General features: G+C 35.3%; 1 protein-coding gene across 9 annotated transcripts in view; it reads right to left on the bottom strand.

The window, feature by feature from the left end:
• The window catches only part of TET2 (tet methylcytosine dioxygenase 2), a 132,598-nt gene that overhangs the window by 105,879 nt on the left and 10,430 nt on the right, over positions 1 to 16,289 (bottom strand). For 2 of the 9 annotated variants that reach the window (XM_015450719.3, XM_005555595.4), the window contains exon 2: positions 881 to 993. The exons of the other annotated variants lie outside the window; for them this stretch is intronic. The gene's annotated coding sequence lies outside the window, so the exon portion shown is untranslated. The remainder of the gene's footprint in view (positions 1 to 880; positions 994 to 16,289) is intronic. 9 annotated transcript variants of the gene reach the window in all.

Genomic DNA, 16,289 nt, shown 5'->3' with positions numbered 1-16,289 from the left:
TACAATACTTTCTGTATTACAGAAAGTATACAAACAATCTGCAAGAGAAACCTTGAATTCAACTTTCATAGTTCTGAAATGTTTCTCATAAACATACAGGCATTTGAATGGAACACTATTCTTTTTCATTGAAAAAAAAAAAAAAAAAACAAGGTCACTTACAAAATGCAACGTTAACAAATACTGTTGACCTTAAACAATACAGGTTTGAACTGCATGGGCTGCTTATATGTGAATTTTCTTCCACTTCTGCCACCCCTGGAACAGCAAGACCAACCCATCCTTTTCCTCCTCTTCCTCAGCATACTCAAGATGAAAACAACAAAGGATGAAGACCTTTATGATTATCTACTTCCACTTAATAAATAGTAAATATATTTTCGTTACCTTATGATTTTCTTAATAACAGTTTCTTTTCTCTAGCTCAGTTTATTGTAAGAATATAGTACATAATACATATCATAGAAAATACATGTTAGTCAACTGTGTGTGTTATCAGCAGGGCTTCCAGTCAAGAGCAGGCTATTAGTAGTTAAGTTTATGGGTAGTCAAAAATTACATGTGGGTTTTTGACAGTGCAGGGGGTTGGTGCTCTTAACTTCCATGTTATTCAAGGGTCAACTGTATTTATTTAAGGTCCGTGATGCATTGCAAATAGACATACACGAACACACATGCACGTACACACACACACACACATCTACTTTGCTGAGCTCAAAGTTCAGTGAAATTTCACAAAATTTTATCTTGCCCAGGTCCTTCATTTTATAGATGAAGAAACAGTAAGCTTTCTGCCCAGTATCACACAAAACACCAAGTATATAATCTAAAGACAACCATGACTTTTTGCTATACCAAATATATACCAATTCTATCTTACCTGTCCGAGAAATGCATGCTATGGACATATGAAGGTGATGATAAGTCTCGGAAGATTAGGAAATAGGCTTCCAGAGCAGATAAAGGCAGGCGTATGAAAATGAATAATGCAATCTGGAAGAAAGAGAATAGTCTGTTTCTGTAGGTTTACCCACAGCTATTTTAAAGTTGTTGCTTCACCTTCTTCACCATCCCAGGTACTGTATTGTTCATTTGACTGTAAATGGGCAATCATTACACAGGCAGCAGAGAACAGCATCCTTTATAAAGAGGCAGTTGTAGCTCAAGAGTTGCATCTTGGTAGCACCAATACAGAATTTAAGGATTACAGAAGTAAGTTACACTGCTGGTTCGAAGAAAACTGTTTTAACCTCTAATTTTTTGTCTTATTCTAATCTTCCTGTCATTTTTTAAAGAACAAAAGATGAATGAGGAACTACTGGCTTGTGTTATCTTATTTGGTTATATGATTACATATTATTTCGATCAATAACATATATTAAAACTCATTAATCAATGCTTCTCTAATTTCAGAAAGTTCCCTATACTTGGAAACAAAATAAAGAACTACTGTAACAATTTGCACTTCATTTTCTTAGCATGGAGTAGAGCATTAATCAATATCATTTTTTCATGCCACTAAATCTTTGGAATGAGAATTCTTTAATAGTACTGGTCTACATCCACTAAATAAACATTACAGGCTTATAATGTGCCACGCACTGTGCTAGACACTGGGGATAACACTTTGAATAAAACAGAAATGGAACTCCCATCATGGAGCTCAGAAATAACATTGAAATTCTCCTGGATTTTGAGCCAGCAATAACAGCAGGAAGAAAACTGAGCTCAAAACACTCTGAATTTATTTCCGCCATTAAAAAAAATGAATGAAGAAGGTATTTCAAACCCAGAAAAGATATTTTCTCATCATGATAGCAGATGTTAAAGATATCGGAAACAGTGCAATTTCTCCTAGTGCAGAAAGAGGAGGAAGTTAGTAGACACACAACTGAAATAAAGGAAGCAGAAGGAAGAACACAGGCAGTGCTCATCTTGCAGGAGGCTTGCACACCCTAAGTCTATTTATAAATCAGTTATTCAAAACTAACAAGTAGTGTCGCACATCATGTTTATATTTTGAAGTAGCCACAACAGGTTTGTAAACACACAATGTAATTGAAACACTAGCATCAAAAAAGAGTAGTTGCCAATATAAATGGTATTTTAGTGACCAGTGTTTCCTTGGCTCCAGAAGCTCCTGGAAGATTGTCTCAGCTATACCTCATGGATCCAAAAGCCTAATTTTACCTATAAATAATCAATGGATATTTTATCTATCTTCAATTTCCAATGAGGAGAAATCAGTAAAGACAAGACAACACTGGCAGCCTTAAAGAAAAAAGCAGTAAAAATAAGATTATTTCATTATCATTTTTTAAAAGAGATGGGTTCTCACTGTGTTGACCAGGCTAGAGTGCAGTAGCTATTCACAGGCACAATCATTGTGCACTACAGCCCCAAACTTTGAGGATCAGACAATCTTCCTGCCTCAGCCTTCCGAGTAGCTGGGACAGTCATTGCCATTTTAGAAACCATTTTCATTCACTCCAACTTTCCACAAATATTTATTGAGTGCCCACCATGTGCTAGCCACTGTTTGGTATGCTGACGCTACATGTCAGTGACCCAAACAATGTTCCTCATTTCATAGTACTCACATCTACTGGGGACAGCAGACAATAAAAATGTCTTAAGAAAAGCAGAAACATTTTGCCAAGGGTTGATAAACTATGCAATTCCCATCAAAATACCACCATCATTCTTCATAGAATTGGAAAAACAATTCTAAAATTCATATGAAAACAAAAAAGAACCCACATAGCCAAAGCGAAACTAAGCACAAAGAACAAATTGGGTGGAATCACCTTACCTGGCTTTATACTAGAAGGCCATAGTCACCAAAACAGCATGGTACTGGTATAAAAATAGGTACATAGACCAATGGAACAGGACAGAGAACCAAGAAAGAAACCCATAAAATTACAGCCAACTGATCTTTGACAAAGCAAACAAAAACATAAATTAATGGGGAAAGGACACCCTATTCAACAAATGGTGCTGGGATAGCTGGTAAGCCACATGTAGAACAATGAAACTAGATCCTCATCTCTCACCTTATATAAAAATCAACTCAAGATGGATCAAAAACGTAAATCTATGACCTGAAACTATAAAAATTCTAGAAGATAACATCAGAAAAACCCTTCTAGACATTGGCTTAGGCAAAGACTTCATGACAAAGAACCCAAAAGCAAATGCAACAAAAACAAAGATAAATAGGTGAGCCTTAATTAAACAAAAGAGCCTCTGCACAGCAGTAGGAACAGTCAGCAGAGTAAACAGACAACCCACAGAGTGGGAGAAAATCTTCACCATCTACACATCTGGCAAAGGACTAATATCCAGAATCTACAAGGAACTCCAACAAATTAGCAAGAAAAAAACAAACAATCCTATCAAAAAGTGGGATAAGGACATGAATAGACAATTCTGAAAAGAAGACATACAAATGACCAACAAACATATTGAAAAAAAATGCTCAATATCACAAATGATCAGGGAAATACAAATCAAAACCACAATGCGATACTTTATTCCTGCAAGAATGGCCATAATTAAAAAATCAAAAAACAGTAGATGTTGGCATAGATTTGGTGAAGAGAGAACACTTCTACACTGCTGGTGGGAATGTAAACTAGTACAGCCACTATGGAAAACAGTGTGGAGATTCCTTAAAGAACTAAAAGTACAACTACCATTTGATCCAGCAATCCCACTACTGGGTATCTACCCAGAGGAAAAAAGTCATTATATGAAAAAGATACTTTCACACACATGGTTATAGCAGCACCATTCACAACTGCAAAAATATGGAACCAACCCAGATGCTCGTCAATCAGTGAGTAGATGAAGAAACTGTGGTATATTTATATGATGGAATACTATTCAGCCATAAAAATGAATGAATTAATGGCATTTGCAATGACCTGGATAAGATTGGAGACTATTATTCTAAGTGAAGTAACTCAGGAATAGAAAATCAAACATCGTATGTTCTCACTCATAAGTGGGAGCTAAGCTATGAGGATGCAAAGGCATAAGAATGACACAATAGACTCTGGGGACTCAGGGGAAAAGGGTGGGAAGGGGGTGAGGAATAAAAGACTACAAGTAGGGTGAAGTGTATACTGCTCAGGTGATAGGTGCACCAAGATCTCACAAATCACCACTAAAGAACTTACCCATGTAACCAAACACCACCTATTCCCCAATAACCTATGGAAATAAAAAAATAAAATTAAAAAAAGAGAGAGAGAAAATAAGGCAAGGTCAAGAGTGATAGTTCTGTTAGACAGAATGGTTAGGGAATTTATCTCTGAAAAAGTAACACTGAAGGAGATTTTAGAAGGAAAGATAGAAGCAATACCTGTGGCTCTCTGAAGGAAGGGTGCTCCAAGAGGAGGGAACAGCAAGTGTAAAGGCCTAGAGGAAAAAGGATGCTCTTCTTGTTGCCAGGACAGCAAGAAAACCAAGGAAATTAGAATAGAATGAGGGACAGTAGTGGCAAGAAATGGAATCAGAAACACAAATAGCAGCCAAGGACCGGTGGGTCATGAAAAGGGCTTTGGCTTATATTCTGAGTGAAACAGAGACCCATTAATGGTTTTAAGCAGAGGAGAGGCATGACCTGACTTAATTTTTAAATGATCACTTGAATTTTTGTTTGGGTAAAAACCCACAGTGAGGTAAGAAGGGGGAGCAAAGCTAGAAACAGGGAAACCCACGACAGGGAAACTGCACTTTTCAAAGTAACACATGAAGGTGGTTTGAACAGAGATGGAAATTGGTGAAATGGTGTGAAGTAGTCAGATCCTGACTATACAGGTAGAGTCAACAGAACGTGTTGGAGGATTGGTTATTCCTTTTCTCTCTGTTGTTTCTAGTGTTTCCTTCATTCCTTAAAGCTAGGCAAGATTATGTCCTTTTGGGTTTCACATTTATTTTTAAAGATTGCTAAGCAGTGGAAAATGATGACATTTAAGTTTTATCTCTTTTCTATTACCTATTATTGAACAGCAAGATAGGTAACAGATATGAAGACTAGCAAAGTATCTTCAAGGGCCCAGAAATGAAAATAGTTACACCTTAGATCTGTACAGGATGAACCTCTACTGCTAGGACTATTAGCACAGTCGACTCTGCCTGGGCACTATAATACTAAAGCATTATATGGGAATATTGAGGGCTTAATAAACAACCACACACACCAAGTTCTGAAAATTAGTCAATCATGAACTCCAGCACTATTATTTTTAAAAGGGGAGCAAATAAAGTACAGTGAAACTATTATATACATATTTCGTATTTGTACATATACATGTATATAGATATACGTGTATATACATATATACACGTACTACATATATTACATGTACATATACTACATATACTACATGTATACGTAGCATATGTGTACACCTATATACACGTACGTATACGTGTACACATATATGCACTTTTCTTAATTTTAGTTGTATTGTTTTCAGATATAGTTAGGTAAAATTTAATTTTCTTTGTTTGCCTAATTTTCCCACAAAATTTAATACATTTTATAGGATTTCAGCCACAAAATAGGCTACCATTAAAAAGAAACAATCAGAGAATAGAAAATTGACTTTTTGGGAATTAAATTTCAACTAACAAAAATATCAAAAGTTGAGAAAATAAAATATTCAGAGATAAACAGATTAAAAATATGTGAGGGAACTTAATAAATAAGAAAAATCAGTTCACAAGTTCCAATGCACCATTAACATGAGTTTCATAAAGATAGGGAGAAAAAAAGAAGAAATGATCAAAGGTACAATGGAAGAAAAGTACCTAAAGCTAAATAAAGACAGTTGTTTCCAGATTGTACAGAATCATGAAGTCCTGAGAAGAATACATTTTAACAGAGCCATATCTGGAGAAATTTCAGAAGTGAAAAGATAAAGATCCTAATAAACGTGTGAATAGGGAAAAAAGTTATCTAAGAAAGACAGAATCAGATTGGCATCAGATATCTATCTCATAAGCAATACTAGATGAACGGTAACAATGTACCAATGTTTCCCAAGTTCTGAGAGAAAATTACTTTGAACTTACGGTTCTAATCACAATAATTTATGAATGCACTATGAGGAAAAATAAAAGGTATTTTGAACATGTAAGGACTCAGCACAATATTTGTAAAAACCTTTTTTTTTTTAAGAAGAAAAACAGTAGTAAAAAGAAAAATAATAATCAAATACAAAGACATGAGACTAAAGCAATAATAGACATAGCCGGGAGAAAAATGAGAAGAAACTCTAAATTAGAACAGAAAAATCAGACTTCAAGAAGAAAGTGTATTTCATTCATCAAATGGTATAATTAAGAAATCTGAAAAAATCATTGTGATATGATGAAAATGTTTCTTCTGTCAACAAGAACAAAAAATGCAATTAAAAATTTCAAGAAAACTGGAATGCTTACAGGAAAATCTAAGTCCAAATGTGAAAGAAACAAAAATGTGGCATAATTTTGAGGAACTGAAAGAATTTAGCAAAAGGGAATCCATTTTACCCTAATGCTTAAAGTAGCATCCTTAGAACAAGCTAAGTTTTAGTGTCACAGGATCAGTTTTTCCTTTTCTACATGTTCAACCATACTGCTTGGTGTTACAGTGAATTTTATTTATTACAATCATGACATTGTAACTGATGGGTTTTCTTCTTCAATTAGCACTGAGAAATGAAGCACAAGAGAATTAACTATAGATGCAAACCAGAATATAAATATTATAAATTTAGCAATAGGAAGTAATGATATGGAATACAGGAGTTCACAGAAGGCAAGAAAAGTAGCTGGAATTGAAGAATATTAACTTTCACATCTTACATAGTGGAGACTCAGAAAGGTATGGTCTGACACTGATAAATAATTTTTTAAAGCAAATGCATTATTGTGGGTAAGAATAATAAAGGCATACTTATGACTGTAGTATTTAAAATAGCTTTTTTTTGTTTGTTCGTTAGCATGCTCCTATGTATTTTGAAAAGTTACTGTGGAAACTAAGCAACCAATCAAACATTTCATTTAGTGTTCTGTATTTCCCTAAGTGCAAACTTAGAAAGGTACTCAAGAGTCTCCCAACTTATACATGGCAATAATCAGTAAGTGTTATTGAGGGTCTGCTATTCATTTGCTTGCACGATAATTATTGTGGGAAATTCAATAGATATACAAGATGTGATCCTAGATCTCAAAGAAACTTCAATCTCAATGAAAGCTAACAGTTTCTGACATATAAATAATGTATTTTTAAACCATTAACTATTTTAAGAGACACTCAAAAACATCTTTCACATGGGCCCAAAATTCCGTGACACTGCCATGTAAGGAATTTCCATTCTCACAGGAAGCTCCTGATTAGCACACCAAGACAATTATCTTTTTTTTTTTTTTTTTGAGAGGGAGTCTCCCTCTGTTACCCAGGCTGGAGTGCAATGGCATGATCTCAGCTCACTGCAACCTCTGCCTCCTGGGTTCAAGTGATTCTCGTGCCTCAGTCTCCTGAGTGGCTGGGATTTCAGGCACCCGCCATCACACCTGGCTAATTTTTGTATTTTTTAGTAGAGACGGGGTTTCGCTATGTTGGCCAGGTTGGTTTCAAACTCCTGACCTCAGGTGATCTGCCCGCCTCAGCCTCCCAAAGTGCTGGAATTACAGGTGTGAGTCACCACACCCGGCCGACTATCATCTATCTTTAAGCAAGGTATGCCAAAATTTTGTCTCTTCTTTCTAAAAATATGATATAAAATAGAGGAAAAACCAGTAATATCTACAGACCTTAGTACTTTCTAAATAATGCCTGCTATCGTTTAATATTTCTATGGACAAACTTGTATCCTTTCATTGTATCTAATAAAGACAATAAAGGATGATGGTGAAAGGATGGTACTATGAGCTCATAATTTATATCTTGATTGAAACAATAAAAGGGATGGAAGTAATCCTTCATCTCTCCCCCGTGAGCCAATCTTCAGAGGCTGTGCTGTTACACTTGTGCAATCTCCCTGTCAGGTCCCAATACTGAGAAAGCTATGCCAACTCTAGCACCTGTTCAGGCAACTGGGAACTCACACCTTTTGAGCAGAGGCTAGAAGCATCCTGGGAAATTCCTCAACTGACCGGTCTATGAGTCCTATTAATTTTCATCTCATTATGCTTTTAAAAAAATCAAAGTATTGATTATTTCCTATGAGCCTCTATATTCCAGAAGGGTAAAGACAATGGCTTTCTTCTTGCCTGATACACAGTTGCTCAACACATGCTTGAAGAGTAAACAAATATTCGTTCAATCACTACAATTTTGCCAAGTAACATGCTGGCTGTTTTATTTATGTTACTTCATCTGATCCTCTCAGTAATCCAAGAGATAAGAATTATTAGTTGTTCTCATTTTACAGGTGGAGAAAGTCAGGATTCTAAACTAGATCTTCCTATTGCATGATCTCACTTACATGTAGAATCTAAAGAAGTCAAACTCATACAAGCAGGGAGTAACATGGTGGTTGCCATGGGCTGGGTAGTAGGGAAAATAGGTTGGTCAAAGGGTACACAGCTTCAGTTATACCAGACGAATATTTAATATATTCTGGAGATCTAATGTACATCATAGTGATTACAGTTACTACTGTTTGGTATCCTTGACTACATTTGAGTAGCTCTTAAGTGTTCTCACCATAAATACAAAAAAATGACTGAGAGGTGATGGACATGTGAATTAGCTTGATTGTAAAATCACTTCACAATGTATATGTATATTAAAACATCACATTGTATCCCTTAAATATGTACAGTTTTGTCCACTGTTTACTTGTCAATTATACCTCAATAAAGCTGGAACACACACATATACACTCTTGAATCTTTCTAGCTCCAAACACCAGACTATTTGTTGGCATACAACTGTTTAAGAGTTGATTTACATTGATTATGAACAAAGACAATGGAGATTTACAAATAGGGAGATGCCATAGATAATTCAAAATTTATAGAGAAGTTATTTAACCCCATGTCTTGGTTTCTTCCTTAGTAAAGTGGGGAGAGAAATAGCACCAACAAAAATATAGATGATGTAAGCATTAGATAATCTCTGGAAAGTGCTTAGCATGGTACTTAATCCAACATAAGAACTTAATCAATAGTAGCTATTACTAGAAATATACATGGCTTTTATGCTATTTGAGGCAACTGACTTTACCTTCCCATGCCTTCGTTTTCTCATCTGTGAATGCAAGGAATGGGATTAATGAGTCTCTAAAGTCCTTTCGGCTGGTAACAATCCATGATTGTATGTTTGAAAATAAACTACATTTTTGATTAATTGTTTACTGAAATACTGAAGTGAAGGTGGTGGCAATCCAGGTGGCAGTGTCTTATAAGCAGTTAGAAACAGCTCTAGTTTACAAATCTAGATCTAAAATATAAAAATATATTCAAACACACACATACATACACAGAATTAAATCTGTAATTCAGGGAAAAAGATGAAAAGCTCAAAAAAGGTAGATTAAAAAGTCTGATAATTTGTTACAAGCAGGAAAAAGAGTTTAAAACAGGTATTTTAAACGTTCATAATTTGTGATAGAAAATTTATTCTTAATTGAAAAATTTATAGTCTCCTGATTTTTACATTTTTTTCTCATCCTTTTAGACAATTATCCATGCTAAGCACAGTTGCTGGTGTTTAGTTCAATAAATACCACTAGTTTATCATTGCATATTTTCCAAAATTACTTCTCACCTTTTCCTTCTCTTTATCATTAAGCTATCACACAAAAGGGGATTCTCTCCCCATATTATTGCAGATATAGGCTCTTCAACAGAATCCTAATGTTAAGCAAAATAGTTCTATACAAACAGTGATTTTGGAAAGTATTTCTATATGTAATACGAATGGCATATTTTCACAAATAAAATGTAAACAATAGATACACACTTAAAACAAGAAAATGCAGCTTTTGCTCCAACTCTCTGTTTATATGAAGGTATGCAGCAACGTTATTAATAAAGATGGTGAAGTTACTATACTAGCTTCTAAAAGAGTTTGAGTCAGCTTGATTATGAAAGACAGTAACACTCCTCAGGGCTTGTCACCTTCGGTTCTTGAATACTAAAGTGCTTACTTGCTTGTCAGGGTTAAAAGCTACTATTTTAAGTTCAAAGTGAAAAGCTCCTTTCAGGTGGTAATGATAGTTTAAAATAAACAATGTGAGGCAGGTAAAAGCCTCCTTTAGGCATCTACCATGTTTCCCCTTCAGTCAGGACAGTGCTTTCTTATTCTGTATCAATATTCATGATCCAGGTCATTAAACAGTTAGTGAGACAGACACCACTCTTTATCCCCGTACTCCACTGTTAAACAACTGCAGGCTTCAGAATTCTGGAGCTCTGTGTAAATATGAAAGCTCCATGTGTTTGACCCATGTGGGAAGGCATTAGGGTAACCTGGGACTCCTATGCAAGAGAGAACTCCCTCGCACGAATGTTACCATCACGAAGCAAACTGTTTGTTTTGTGTGTTTGGTGCCTCAGTTGTCTTCTACAGGAACCATATAAAAGTAGTTTATGCAAAAAACCCCGAAGGTTTTGTGCACCTTCAAGATATTAGGGAAAATGCAAGACATCAGTATATTTTCGTTTTATATTTCTAGACAGAGACTTTTACTATAGTCTGTTTAACCACTTCTACCAAAGAGGATTCAGCTTAAATATGAAAAGTTCAAAACACATACACACACTTAGTAGTAACTGAAAAAAGATGAACAGCCTAAAATTTCCACATTGCTCCTTGGTATGCATCACATTCAATCTACCATTTTGATATTTTATAATACAGAGACAACTGTCACTCAGTCTCATCTTTATGAAGATAGTCTATGCACTGAATACATCAATGTTTATTGCCTGCTTGCTCCTTCAAGTGAAACTAAAGTACAGTCAAATGAAAGTTATATTTAAATCCTTTTAGCAGAAATTCATTAACTTATAGCCTTAATCAAATTCTGAGCACTTGCAGCTTATATCCATATATGATTTACTGTGAAATGGAGGTCTGAGAAAGAAGGAAAATATTAATGTTCTAATATAAGATAAGATGATTTTTGTTAATGCTCAAGAGTGTTCAGTCACGGCTCTGCTCTGTGCAGGAAAAGTACACCCATAAGTAATTTCACCCAAGCTTTTACTATTTAGGCCGAGGATAATTGAGAGAAATACATCATTTCTAGTCCGGCACTAAAAAAGCAAGTTGATAAATCAAGCAAATAAGAACTTTTAAAAATCTACAACCTACTCTCACCATATCTTAATTCAATGTATCGGAAATGTACAATAATAAATTGTAAGTGATAAACACTAAATAAGTAATATCTTTTCATACCCAGAAGGCTGTTTTTGCTCTGCAACAGAATGAAAAAAAATCTATCCTTAGATTTCATTGTTAAATGAGTCACTCTTTTGGTAATTTCTTCTAAATGAGAACAGCTTTAGATGTTAAATGGCTAAAACCTGAGTTTCCATATGTAAAAGATTTGGTCAGATAATATTTAAATTATGTCAAATATAAAGTTCTCTTATACCAAATATTACTTAAAGAAAAACACCTGTAATCCCAGCACTTTGGGAGGCTGAGGCGACTGGATCACGAGGTCAGGCGTTCAAAACTAGCCTGGCCAAGATGGTGAAACCCCGTCTCTAGTAAAAATACAAAAATTAGCCGGGTGTCATGGCAAGTGACTGTAATCCCAGCTACCCGGGAGCCTGAGGCAGAGAATTGCTGGAACCCAGGAGGTGAAGGTTGCAGTGAGCTGAGATGGCTCTGCTTCACTCCAGCCAGGGCAACAGAGGCAGATTCTGTCAAAATAAATAAATAAATAAATAAATAAATAAATAAATAAATAAAAATAAAAATAATTTAAAAAAACAGATTTGGTGATTGGTTTAGCTCTTGGGAAAAGATCCTTTATTTTTTAAAAATATGTCATTTATAGTATCACATTTCAAAGACTGATTTTTCCTATCTTTAGAAAGGTAGTGTAATTACAAAAGCAAATTCTATGAAAGAAGCAGTCAAATGAGCTAACTTTTCAATTAACTATAAATTTCATCTTTCATGATCTAATTTCAATTCTTTGTTAGGCAAGAAGCCTTCTATTTTGGATGATCAATGATGACATCCATCTCAAATGATCCTTAGATGCAATACAAAAAGAACTCAAATTCTGTTCATACTTTAAATATTCAAACCAGTCTGCTTACAGCTAAAGGATAGCACCAATACACATACATCAAATACACATGGTTAGACATTTAAATTCTTGATGCCTTATTTTTTTTAATTTCAACTTGCTTTGTATTGATAAAAATAAATGAAAAGCTCTAAAAATCAATTTGGGATAGAAGACACATTTCCTAAATATAGAGACTTAAGGCTTTGTTGTCGTTGTTTTAGCTCTAGGTCTTGATATGAAATTAAAAATGAAGGAGGGTTGAGAGAATTTACCGAGGATGCGGAAAGGGGAGAGACAGGTATAATAGTATACTAAGGAGCATGATTAACCAAGAGTTTTCTTGAGTGTTTTCTGTTCCGATTGTTTAGTTTGGGAAGTCATTCATGAATTCTCTTGCTTTTTAAGATGCTTACAAATATCAACTTTTTTTTTTTTTTTTTTTTTTTGAGACGGAGTCATGCTCTGTCGCCCAAGCTGGAGTGCAATGGCGCGATCTCGGCTCACTGCAACCTCCGCCTCCCGGTTCAAGCGATTCTCCTGCCTCAGTCTCCCAAGTAGCTGGGATTACAGGCTTCTGCCGCCACGCCCGGCTAATTTTTGTATTTTTAGTAGAGACGGGGTTTCACCGTGTTGGCCGGGATCATCTTGATCTCTTGACCTCATGATCCACCCGCCTCGGCCTCCCAGAATGCCGAGATTACAGGCGTGAGCCACAGCGCCCGGCCAAGATGTAATTTTTTAAAGGCATTTTGTGAGGCTGGGAGGCAGGTATGCAAACCTCACGGAAATAACAAGGGTACTGTGAATTATAATCAGATCCAAAGCATCATCTGCTCACATTTCCCCACATCACAAAAATGGTTTGGCATGACTAGTTCTGTTTGCTGCAGGGCATAAAAAGATTAGTCTTAGCCGGGTGCGGTGGCTCACGCCTGTAATCCCAGCACTTTGCGGGGCGAGGCGGGAGGATCACCTGAAGTCGGGAGTTCACCACCAGGCTGACCAACATGGAGAAACCCCCTTTCTACTAAAAATACAAAATTAGCTAGGCGTGGTGGGGCATGCCTATAATCCCAGCTACTTGGGTGGCAGAGGCAGGAGAATCGCTTAAACCGGTGAGGCGGGGTCGCAGTGAGCCGAGATCGCGGCGCCATTGCACTCCAGCCTTGGCAACGAGAGCGAAACTCCGTCTCAAAAAAATAAAAATAAATAAATAAATAAAAATAAAAAAGATTAATCTTGTATTTAGGCACAGCTTTTGAGGGTTTTGTAGGAAAACCGTGCGTTAGGGAAGATCCTGACCCAAACACCTTGATCTTTGGTTCATGACCCTATCAGAGTCAGACAAGGGCTCGCTGACCATGAATTAAACTGTGTTGATTCCTCCGCCCACAGACACTCAAAGCTTACTCTCTCCACTGTTACATAAGAGTCTCTGGAATCCTAGGATAGTGTTTGTAAATAGTGCTGCCACGTGCACGGTACCCACGTGTCAAATGTTGATGTGACCGCGTGTAACTGGAAGGAGAGAAAGCTTCTACAATTTCCAAAGAGAAACCTACTATTTTTTGGCCCTAAAAATGATCATACAGATGTCAAGGAATTATCTCTAACTAAGAGTGATTTTTCTTTTCTTTTCTTTCTTTCCAAAAAAAAAGAGGAAGAACTGGAATTTTTTTTTCCTGTTGCATTTATTGTAATCTAAATTAACTGCTCTACCTAATTCAATTTAGGATCAGTTTTATAATTTCAGCAATCCATTCTGAATGCACTTTCTACTTCCTCTATTTGCAAGACTTATTCTTGCTTGCTCATTTACTTTAGTGTAAACTGGGATATGAGAGATGGATTACATAAAAACCAGAGATATACACTAAGTAGGCAAATGACTTACAAAGTTATAATTTACACCCAATTAAATTACAACATGACCTATTCAGCATTCAATGGCTTTCCATGGGTGAAGAAAAAAAAAAAAGTATTTTACCTCTCTTCCTATCTCAGATTTCACCTTCATCTACATTTATTATATCTTTTACAGTGGGTTTGTGAACAGAAAACAAGTAAACTCCATTCCTTAAACACTTAAATTCTTATCAATACTAGAGAAAAATTTCAATGTCAACAACTAAGTTTTTAACTCCTAAATATAAAGAGTTTCCAAAAAACCCTGAGGATTAAGGCATGACTAATTATAACAATGCAAAAAAAAAAAAAAATTAAATGAAGAAAAACTGTCAGTAGTAAATTAAACTCAATGTATTTTTAAAAATATTCTGACTTCAACAAAACCCAAGAATTGTCTTTAAAGTCACTTTAAAATGCCATACCCTAGATTTCCCATGCTCTTGAAAAACATGTTGATAAAAATGTTTTAAAATTACAATATATGTTTAAAAAATTAGTTGATGTCCACAAAATTTCTTATTTGAAACAAGAACCACATTTTTTTTAACAGTAAATAAGTTGTTTCAAAGTAAATAAGTTGTAACAGTAAATAAGTTGGTATTGGAGTGGTGGCTCATGCCTGTAATCCCAGTACTTTAGGAAGTGGAAGTGGGTGGATCACTAGAGGTCAGGAGTTCAAGACCAGCCTAGCCAACATGGCAAAATGCTGTTTCTACTAAAAATGCAAAAATTAGCCAGGCATGGTGGCTGGCACCTATAATCCTAGCTACTCGGGAGGCTGAGACAGGAGAATCGCTTGAACCCAGGAGAAGGAGGCTGCAGTGAGCCAGGATCATGCCACTGCACTCCAGCCTGGGCAAAAGAGTGAGACTCTACCAAAAAATATAAAATTAAAAAAACAAACAAATTTTTAGTTCCCAGTTACTAACCAAATGTCTTTTTCAAGTTTGCTTTTCAGTAGAAATACATAATTAAATCTTAGCCATTAATAAGGTGAGCCAAAAGCAAAATGTCTATTAGATTTGCTTTCTGCCAGTGTTTTTCCACAAGCTGTAATGTGGGAGACAACTCCAAAAGTAAAGTACAACCTTGTTTTACATTCAACTTAGGTAGATAATATAACTTCACTGGAGAAAAAAACATTTCAGTGGCTAAATTGGAAGAAAGATAAAATTGACAAGACAAAGTTTAAAGTATGTTTTTTCCTGCTACAATGTATCTGTTTGTACTAAAATAATTATTTACTAAAATAAATAATTTATGTGGTAAGAATCTTTAGTTGTGAGATTTTTTCTTCCTTCATTTTTGAAAAGTACCCACTTATGGTATTCTTCTTTTCATCAGTTACATTTGGTATATTAAAATAGGAATGTAAATGAATTAATATTTTAATAACTCAATTCACGTTTTAAGATGTTCACTCTGATTTGATGAACTATCAGATACTGTATTTGTCAAAATGGTTTCTTCTTCTGTTATAATGTATATAGTAGAGTACACAGTAGAACAAACAAAAAGCTAATAATCATCTGAACTAATTACAGGCTGCTAAAAGTGATCCTTTTAATGCAAATATCATGAAAAGTTATAAAAGAGCTGAGATAACTTTACAGTCAATGGAAAATATAAAAATTCTATAACTTCAAAGCAAGAGACTTCAAACAAAAGCAGGAAAAGTGCTAAAAGAACAAACAGGTTAAAAAAATTAATAAGACGAGGACAGTATATTATGGATACAATCTGGGTGTGGTATCACTGTATTACTCTCAAATTCTGGTGCTCTACTTCAGAGGCAGCACAACTAATAATTATGGTAATTTTTAATGAGTGCCCTTCTTAGTGCAGCCAGGTAAGAAAAACAGGAGGAATAACTCAGATACCATGCTATGTTATCTGGCTTTCATTATCCCTATTGAAGCTTTTTTTTTTTAATGCATTATCTATTTCAGGAGAAACTACTATAATAATAACTCATTTGAGAGATGGATGAATGTTCTCATTAATGTATAATGTGGACATAGAAGCTAGATTTAACACTGCATCAAGAAAATAAGTGATTTGGTAAGGCAGGTTTTAGCAATGGCTAATGAGGCACGACAACTGTAATTAAAATTACCATTA

The sequence above is a fragment of the Macaca fascicularis genome, chromosome 5, assembly GCF_037993035.2.
Source record: "Macaca fascicularis isolate 582-1 chromosome 5, T2T-MFA8v1.1".
In the NCBI taxonomy this organism is placed as follows: domain Eukaryota; kingdom Metazoa; phylum Chordata; class Mammalia; order Primates; family Cercopithecidae; genus Macaca; species Macaca fascicularis.
Note: the sequence above shows the minus strand (reverse complement) of the source record. Positions and strands in the feature narration are given on the sequence as shown.